Here is a 9,943-nt window from a genome sequence, read left to right as displayed (position 1 = left end):
GGTCTTTCTCATGGCTACCCATGTATTTCCATAGAAATTTAACGTTTATTTGGAAAGTAATGAATATATAGATATTTTTAAAAGCATTCATGATTTGTGTAAATGTAATATACTATTACTCTTGTTAAAAATATGAAATGGTATTACATTTGGTGAAGAGCACATTATGACTTGTTTAGGACAAAATTTAGGACTTGAGACTTGACTTGATACTTGACGGTCTTGACTTGAGACTTGACTCGGACTTGCCTGTCTTGACTTGGGACTTGATGGTCTTGACTTGGGACTTGAGTGCTAAGACTTGAGACTTGACTCGGACTTGCCTGTCTTGACTTGGGACTTGATGGTCTTGACTTGGGACTTGAGTGCTAAGACTTGAGACTTACTTGTGACTTGTAAAACAATGACTTGGTCCCACCTCTGGCAAAATGTACCTTGATATTTTTTCAAAAGATTTCAGCGAGGAATCTCTGCTGAGTTGTGTGTCTGTGTGCGTTTTTTATTTTTGCAGTAAGTGTACAGTTGGTGTGTACAGTATGTCTGTTATTTTGCTCTAGGGTAAGTGAGTGGTGCCTTGTGAGCTGTGGAACCCTCCCACACGCCCACACCTCCAGGCACCAGAGGAGAGGCCCAGTGTGTTTGGCCCAGAGCAGGGCAAGGGCAGGTCGGCTCAGCTCCCCCGGCTGGTCTACTTCCTGCCAGGGACCACGGCTGTGTGGAGGCGCATGTCTCTTGGTTTGCGGGAGGCCGGAAAGAAGGTTAGAATAAACTAAAGTTGTTTAATTTACAGGCCCGCCAGGGCCACACTCCCATAATTCAAACTGTCTTTAAAGCATGACACCTACATTTGGTGATCGAGGCCAGCTGCGTCTGTGTCACTGTCTGTTTCACTCCTGCACAGACAGCATACTGTATAATCCAATCCACTTTTAATGTGCTATATATATACCGTTGACATTGGCCTGCACATTGTAAAAGAAGGGCAGAGCAGGTTCAGAACAAAGCATGTTCTGTGTTAAAAAGACTATCTGTTTCCTGCTTTAGTTCCTAAAAAATTGTTCCTAAAACAACTGATGGTAGGGTCTTGGTAAGAAGCACATACAAACGTACAGTATTGTTCATCCAACTCTCTTGTTACATAATTCAAAAAGAAGTTGCATTGCAACAACAATCCAGAGAGAATGGGTGATAACTGCAATTGTTCTCTGCATGGCTTGTCCATTCTGAGGTATTAATACTATGAAATGTTTCACTGTTAGAGAGAACCTCTTTGAAATGTGGTATAGGGTTCTTTCCTTGGCCCATACATGATGCATTGTGTTTTCAATGAAACACCATGATTGCCATTAGATCCAGGGGAGTGACTTGTATTAATGCATGAGGGCCGACCACAAAGGCTATTGTGGCACAGACAGTGGTTTGGTTATTCATGTGTATTGGCTTTCAGCATGTGACCCTGCGGCTCATGGTCTCCATGCCCTCAGAACGAGACCGTGCATTTGCATCCTCTCACAAACCTTCTCTGGGACACGTTATTTCCCCTGAATGAATGCATTCACACAGCCCTCCCGCTGTACAGCGGTGGAAAATTAGAGTTGGGCAGAGACAACATGCTCCTGAGCCCGTAGGCCTGCCCATTAAAAAGTCCAGTGAGCACAGAGCCAAAGCAGCTCCAGTGTCAGGAATGAATGTGGATGCAGCCCTGGATCAGATCAGGTAGCCTCACTGACTTCAGAAGAGGGCCTAATTCCAGTGGAGACCGGAACAAAAGCAGTCCTGACAATGCACATACTCTGCCCTGGATGAGTCAGACACTGTCATCAGCACACACCAACGCACGTTGTTTATTTGACTAATCCTAACTAATCTGTGTGCTTTAGATGTGTTCCTCCTCTTTAGAAACATGTGTTTTTCCCTCCACACAGGTTATGTCAAGCTCATTGCTTTTCTAACCTTGAGGTTATTGGTCTATCCCTCAGTCCATTAGCTCTGCCCCTTTGAAGGTATGTGCTCTCCAACTCCTGAATGGAGAGAACATCTGAAATCTTTATCAGTGACACAGGGAGCGGGGTCCTTGTGTGGTTCTGTGTTTGCTATATCTCCCCCGAGAGGGCATATATCACGAAGCCAGGAGAGAGCTGACTCCCCTAGCTATCAGCTTTTGCTTTAGATTAATAGATTTCTACATTAGTAAAGCCTTGACCTCATCTTTAGGAGACTTCCATTGGAAAAACAGGAAACCCTGGGATACTCATCGGATGCATTCCAGAAACTTCTGGGTTAACCATTACAACACCAGCTCCAGTGTTAAAACAGTAAAGTGTTAGTGAGGGATTTTAGAGTAATAGACAAACAATACTATAGCATTTATTTATGCTATTTAGATGAATATTTGATCATCTTCGATAGCCTGTAAAACAAACTGAATAACATGTACTAGCTACAACATAAGCCTACTACATTATACACGTGTTGCTATTAGGTCAAGCTGCTCCGGAAACAAGGCCTGTTAGGTCAAACTGCTCCGGAAACAAGGCCTGTTAGGTCAAACTGCTCCGGAAACGAGGCCTGTTAGGTCAAACTGCTCCGGAAACCAGGCCTGTTAGGTCAAACTGCTCCGGAAACCAGGCCTGTTAGGTCAAACTGCTCCGGAAACCAGGCCTGTTAGGTCAAACTGCTCTGGAAACAAGGCCTGTTAGGTCAAACTGCTCCGGAAACCAGGCCTGTTAGGTCAAACTGCTCTGGAAACCAGGCCTGTTAGGTCAAACTGCTCCGGAAACCAGGCCTGTTAGGTCAAACTGCTCCGGAAACAAGGCCTGTTAGGTCAAACTGCTCCGGAAACAAGGCCTGTTAGGTCAAACTGCTTCGGAAACAAGGCCTGTTAGGGATATACTTTCATCTGTGTCAGCAAGTCTTACTGAATTCCTTTGGTTTTGTGAGCTCAGTTGGCTATGAACCAGAGGGTCTGTCCAGCAGGACATACTGGATTAGACCACAGCTGTCCGTCTTACAGCTTCTCCCCAGAAGAAACATTTCAGTAATAACATCAGACACACTGGGCTGTGTGAATCTGGTAGGAAGAGCACAGGCGAGGTGACAGGGAACACGCTCCACCCTGGTCATCATCTATCCAACACCAACTATTCCAATAGTATAGTGCAGACAGGTGGCTTATACAGTAGAATGATGGACACTCCTTTGTATAAATCGTAAATGAAAGGACAGTATTGTCTTTGGAGGTGTGCCTGTGGGTGTGTTGGAGCCCACATGTTATCATACCCCCTACTGTGAAAGCACATTATAACACACACACACACACACACACAGTTGGGAGACAGCATAGAGTAGCACTGTAATTTAATGAATTTCTCAAAGAGAAACGACTCATTTTGGGGACAGTTGTTCTGTACTCTCCCTCGCCCTCTGACCATAACTCCATCCTCTTAATTCCTGCTTACAAGCAAAATCTCAAACAAGAAGTACGAGTGATGCGCTCAATATGGAAGTTGTCCGATGAAGCGGATGCTAAGCTACAGAATTGTTTCGCTAGCACAGATTGGAATATATACCGGGATTCATCCAATGGCATTGAGGAGTTTACCACGTCAGTCACCGGCTTCATTAATAAGTGCATCAACGACATAGTCCCCACAGTGACCGTACATACAAATACTAACAAGAAGCCATGGATTACAGGCAACATCTGCACTGAGCGAAAGGCTAGAAATGTCCCTTTCAAGGAGCAGAACACATATCCTGAAGCTTATAAAAAATCTTTATACGCCCTCCGATGAACCATCAAACAGGCAAAACGTCAATACAGGACTAAGATTGAATCCTACTACACCGGCTTTGACACTCGTCGGATATGGCAGGGCTTGCAAACTATAATGGATTACAAAAGGAAACCCAGCCGTGAGCTGCCCAGTGATGCAAGCCTACCAGACTTGCTAAATGTCTTCTATCCTTGCTTCGAGGCAATCAACACTGAACCATGTATGAGAGCACCAGCTGATCCGGACCACTGTGTGATCACGCTCTCCGTAGCCGATGTGAGTAAGACCTTTAAACAGGTTAACATTCACAAGGCCGCAGGGCCAAATGGATTACCCGGACACGTACTCAGAGCATGTGCTGACCAGCTAGCAAGTGTCTTCACAAAAATGTTCAACCTCCCTGACCCAGTCTGTAATACCCACATGTTTCAAGCAGACCACAATGGTCCCAAGAACACCTGTCTAAATGACTATCGCCCTGTAGCACTCACATCTGTAGCCATGAACTGCTATGAAAGGCTGGTCACATCAACACCATCATCCCAGACATCCTGGACCCACTCCAATTCACATACTGCCCCAACAGATCTACAGATGATGCAATCTCTATTGCACTCCACACTGCCCTTTCCCACCTGGACAAAAGGAACACCTACGTGACAATGCTATTCATTGACTACAGCTCAGCATTCAACACCATAGTGACCTCCAAGCTCATCACTAAGCTAAGGACCCTGGGTTTAAATACCTCAATCTGCAATTGGATACTGGACTTTCTGACTGGCCGCCCCCAGCTGGTGAGGGTAGGCAACAACACATCCGCCACACTGACCCTCAACACGGGGGCCCCCCATCCTGTACTCCCTGTTCACCCACGACTCCGTGGCCGCATACAACTCCAACATCATCATTAAGCTTGCTGACAACACGACGGATCACTAACAACGATGAGACAGCCCACAGGGAGGATGTCAGAGACCTGCAGTGTGGTGCCAGGACAACAACCTCTCCCTCAACGTCAACAAGACAAAAGGAGCTGGTTGTGGACTACAGGAAATGGAGGTCCGAGCATGCCCCCATTCACATCAACGGGGCTGTAGTGGAAATGGTCGAGAGCTTCAAGTTCCTCTGTGTTCACATCACTAAGGACCCATCATGGTCCAAACACACCAACACAGACGTGAAGAGGGCACGACAACGCCTCTTCCCTCTCAGGATACTGAAAAGATTTGAAATGGGCAGATTGTCAAAAAGTTCTACAGCTGCACTATTGAGAGGATCTTGACTGGCTACATCACCGTTTGTTACGGCAACTGCTCGGCATCCGACCACAATGCACTATAGAGGGTAGTGCGTATGGTCCAGTACATCACTGGGGCCGAGCTCCCTGCTATCCAGGACCTCTATGACAGGTGGTGTTAGTGGAAGGCCCTAAAAATTGTCAAAGACTCCAGCCACGCAATTCCTAGTCTGTTCTTTCTGCTACCACACGGCAAGCGGTACAAGAACGCCTGGGACCAAAAGTCTGGGACCAAAAGGCTCCTGAACAGCTTCTACCCCAAAGCCATAAGACTGCTTTTCACTGCCTACCTACATGTACATAGTACTTCAAGAAATCACCTAACCAAACCTACATGTACATATTACCTCAATCAATCACCCCAACTACCTCGTACACTGACTCGGTCCCGTGCAAAATTGTGTTACTATTTTATTTGTATCTATTTGTTAATTGTCATACCTTTTAACTGCATTGTCTGGAAAGGGCTTGTAAGTAAGCATTTCACGATAACGTCTACACTTGTTGTATTCAGCACACATGACAAATAACATTTCATTTGATTTGACAATTCTACCCTTGGTGACAGTGTAATGGTATGATGTGTTTTCCAGTAACTCCCTCAGATTGTGTTCTGGAGACTAAACACACCCTGTGATCGAGGAGTGTATGCTCGCTCCACCCACTACTATTAAGCTTTGGGAGCACTCATAGACTTCAACAGAACACTGATGAAGAGTGATGCAATGGATGAGTCGCCCTTACCACTTTTCATCTTACCAAAATAGAAGTACCTGCTGTGTATGGTGGCGTACTCTGAAATCCCTCCTTTTCTCAGAAGTCTTCATACTAAAGAGGAAGTCGATTAATATCTGAGATAGCTGGAGCATTCAGAAGCATGGAGTCTGGTTTGCGGTAATGGATTAAAGTGTTGTAGTATGGTAATATTTACATTTTAGCCAGAGATGACAGCCTATTACTGGCTTTTGCATTGTGATTTGTTAAGTTTTCAAGGCAGAGGCTTGGAAGTGTCTGTGTGGGTCTGAACGGAGCCACTGTCCTGCCAAGATACATGAGAGGAGATGTGTCAGTCTCAGCCAGGGCCCTTGCCTTGCTCTCCTAACTGGGCTGACTGATCACAGAAATGTGCTTCAGACTGTCACTACACATGCTAGTTTCTCATCACCATTTATTACTGTACATGTTGGGAGAAACATTGATATACCCACATTCATGAAAATACTTTACAAGAGAAATATAACAAAAACGCTATATGGGCATGACAATGTGTAGGCTTACTCATTTATGGTGATTCCAGCTTGCCATAATAACAAAACTTTTATTTTATGCCAACCTATTAGTGCTGAGCGATTAGTGCTTTTTCGATTTATGTGGGTTATGTGGGTTGAACGCTGTAATAACACAGAATAAAACAATTAATAAAAGTCTTATGATGGTAGTGACTGCTCATTACTGCTTATCACTTATTAACCATCATTTATTCACATTACTTTACTACAATATGTCAGTTATGTATATTACATTTGTTTCATTTGATGACATTATCACTATAGAGCTGCTGCCTAAATGCTGACTATATCACTATTTTAGCAGTTCTTCAAAGTAAAGTATACTTTTATGACTTCTGAATACCAACTATAAATAACTTAGACCAGGATTCCCCAACTGGTGGCCCTTGGGCTGAATTTGACCCCCAGTTTTCTGAGCTAAACAAAAAATAATAATAATTGTTGGACATAAAAGACATGTGGACTACAGGAAACGGGGCTGTAGTGGAAAATACATTTTTGGGAAATCTGTTCCAAAGTATTCCCACGCATAATAGAGAGATATACAGTATGTGATCATATACAAATGTACACAAGGTTTTAAATGATTATGTTTTTGTCATATTATTTATTGCGGTCAATTTTCAGTCTACAAATAATTTGTAATTATTTTCCGGCCACCTGACCATCCGTTTAAGACAAAATCAGCCTGAGGCTGAATGTAGTTGATGATCCCTGACTTACATCATGTATTTTCAGGTAGAGATACCTCGCAAAGCAACTGCTCTCTATCCCTCTCAATTGAGCATTCTTCTGTCTCTTCTCGTAGCAGGCGTAAAATAAATACACAGACCAGACAAGTAGGCACACAATGGACTATGGTCATTGGCTAAACTATGTAGAATATTGGCCTGTTAGAAACTACAACTCCCTACTACATCACACAGTTCTGGCTTGAACTGATTTTTCTCTAGAGAAACTGCGCAATGTGTGCATTGAGCTCACAGAAAAAAATGAGCGAAATGGAATTCTAAAAAATGTAACCAACGTTGGTCAATTAGTTGTTTAAAAAACAAAAAATACCAGAAATGTTGGTTAGTCGCTAAGAACTACAATCTATATATCAGTGTCCAATCAATGGCACCATTTCTGCTGTTTATTTCCAAGTCAACTTTGAATTCACAGTGAAAATACATATACGTAACAGGATTACCTCAACAGCTAGAGGTCATCAATCTGATGACCTCGATAGTGGATGAGTCATTTCCAGCTATGATGTTGCCTCCTTCTTTTCTATCTAACACACCCCACCCTTCCTGCTGGAGAGAAAGCTATTATAATCAGCTGTGAGAATGTAACGTCATTCCACATGAATATCCTGGTGTTGGAAAGGGTGAACCATATTGGGAAATTTCCTCAGGTTCAAAGGAAAGTGGGAAGCTATGAGTTCTGGCATTATTGGGGAGGATATGGCAGGGGATTTAACCTAACCATCAAATGCTATATGACATGTCTTTCATCTTGTAGAAAAGGTATCTGGCAGAGGAGTGCTGTGTCTGTGTGTAGGACCTGTTGAGTGCCAGTAGATTTGTCAGTACTTATTTTATATACTGTCCCAAGCCCTCTCTTCTCTGTGCTGCCTGCCTGTCCGCCTGACTGACTTTATAAGGAACTTCCTGTGTGGTGACATCACACACGCACCAAAGTGAAGAGGGCTGCTTTGTTATGGGAGGGGAAAGGAGAGGGGCGGAGGCATGGAGTAATATTTAGCACACAAAGTTCTCCAGTTAATCCTATCCATTCAATTTATCTGTCCAATCTAGTCTTTTTTCATTTCATTCTCTTACACAGTACTATGTTTCTTCACTACACTACACTACACATAAAAATGAGGGGTTCAACAAGGGTTCTTCTAACATCCTCAAAGTTCTTTGAAGAACCTTAGGGTTCTTGGCACTGAAAATTGTGCCCAGAAGGTTCTTCCAAGAACTCCATATAAGGTGGGGTTCATCGAGGAACCTCCTTAGTTGGTGGGGGTTCCTGCAGGAACCTAACTGACCATCTGAAACATTTGGATTTGAATTTGAAAGGACAGCAGGTGCAGGCACTTAAATTAAAAATGTAAAGGTCTCCTCAAGTTAATGGCCAGCAGCATACCACCCTGCATCCCACTGCTAGCTTGCTTCTGAAGCTAAGCAGGGTTGGTCCTGGTCAGTCCTTGGATGGGAGACCAGGTGGTGTTGGAGGGCCAGTAGGGGGCACTCTTTCCTCTGGTCTAAAAAAAATATCCCAATAACCCAGGGCAGTGATTGGGGACGCTGCCCTTTGTAGGGTGCCGTCTTTCGGATGGGATGTTAAACAGGTGTCCTGACTCTCTGAGGTCATTAAAGATCCCATGGCACTTATCGTGAGAGTAGGAGTGTAAACCCCAGTGTCCTGGCTAAATTCCCAAGCTATCCCTCAAACCATCACGGTCACCTAATCATCCCCGGCTTACATTGGCTCATTCATCCCCCTCCTCTCCCCTTTAACTATTCCCCAGGTCGTTGCTGTAAATGAGAACATGTTCTCAGTCAACTTACCTGGTAAAAAAATTTAAGGTTTGTCCCTTTGTATGATCTAAATTGATATTGTTTTATGGTGATACCATCTATCTTTTGATATTTGTGCACATCTTTCTAAAACAGAAAATGGACACAATTCAATGGATATCAATCAACAAAGAGGTAAGAATATGTATGCAATAAGAATATGTTGAAGGCCAGCTGGATTGGGTGCAGATGACTGAACTGCTCACTTTTTGTGTCTGTGTATGCAGGTATACAGAGGAAGAGGCATACAAAGGTATGTGAATTGGTGTTGGTATGTTATGCAGATCACATGTACCATCCTCCTCCCTTACCTCTTCAATGAATATCCCATAGGACTCTACATTATGGACAAGGTATGTGTATGAAAACAATTATCAAAACTTTTTGTTCCATTATCATTTACCACAAAAACCAAGGTATGAATACTGTCTTGTGCATGTTTTGTTAATCATCTGTATAATTACTATTTTTGGGATTCAAATACTTCACCCTCTTTACACCTCTGATGAATATAACAGGAAACCTGTTTGATCACCATGCACTGCAAAATCATTCTGGCTATGGATACGGAGAACATCAACACATTAACATCAACACAGAGGATATACCCATTGGACTTGGGGCTCTGCTGGGAGTTTACCTCATATTTGGATTTTTTTTATTCTGCTTTGTCACTAAAATCATAAAAAACACTGACATCTAAAATATTGTGTTATTGTTATGCCTATTATTAATAATAATATTGGGGGGGGGGGGGGGGTCCCATCAAAAGGTTATTGGATAATCCATCAAAAAGGGTTCTTCAAAGAACTTATGGGGGTTCCCCCACAGTTTCAATTTGAAGAACCCCTAAAGGATATTCCATATGAAATCACTGTAAATAGGTAATGCCAACAAAAGCTGTCAAAGTAAACAAAGCAATATGTATTTACTGTGCAGACTTGATTTTATGCAGTTACACAGAAATCATATGCAACACACAGCTCTCAAGCTCACCTTCATATCCAC

The 9,943-nt window shown here is 43.2% G+C and overlaps 1 long non-coding RNA gene across 2 annotated transcripts; it reads left to right on the top strand.

Annotated features, from left to right (window-relative positions):
* The first annotated feature begins 633 nt into the window (after positions 1-633).
* LOC139550842 (uncharacterized) lies at positions 634-9,640 on the top strand. Of its 2 annotated transcripts, none has more exons than XR_011670143.1 (3): positions 634-758; positions 9,163-9,288; positions 9,454-9,640. It is a non-coding gene; the product is annotated as an uncharacterized lncRNA (long non-coding RNA). The 2 variants fall into 2 exon arrangements; XR_011670144.1 differs by lacking the exon at positions 634-758 and adding an exon at positions 8,619-9,070.
* Positions 9,641-9,943: the final 303 nt, after the last annotated feature.

Source organism: Salvelinus alpinus, chromosome 2 (assembly GCF_045679555.1).
Source record: "Salvelinus alpinus chromosome 2, SLU_Salpinus.1, whole genome shotgun sequence".
Lineage (NCBI taxonomy): Eukaryota > Metazoa > Chordata > Actinopteri > Salmoniformes > Salmonidae > Salvelinus > Salvelinus alpinus.
Note: the sequence above shows the minus strand (reverse complement) of the source record. Positions and strands in the feature narration are given on the sequence as shown.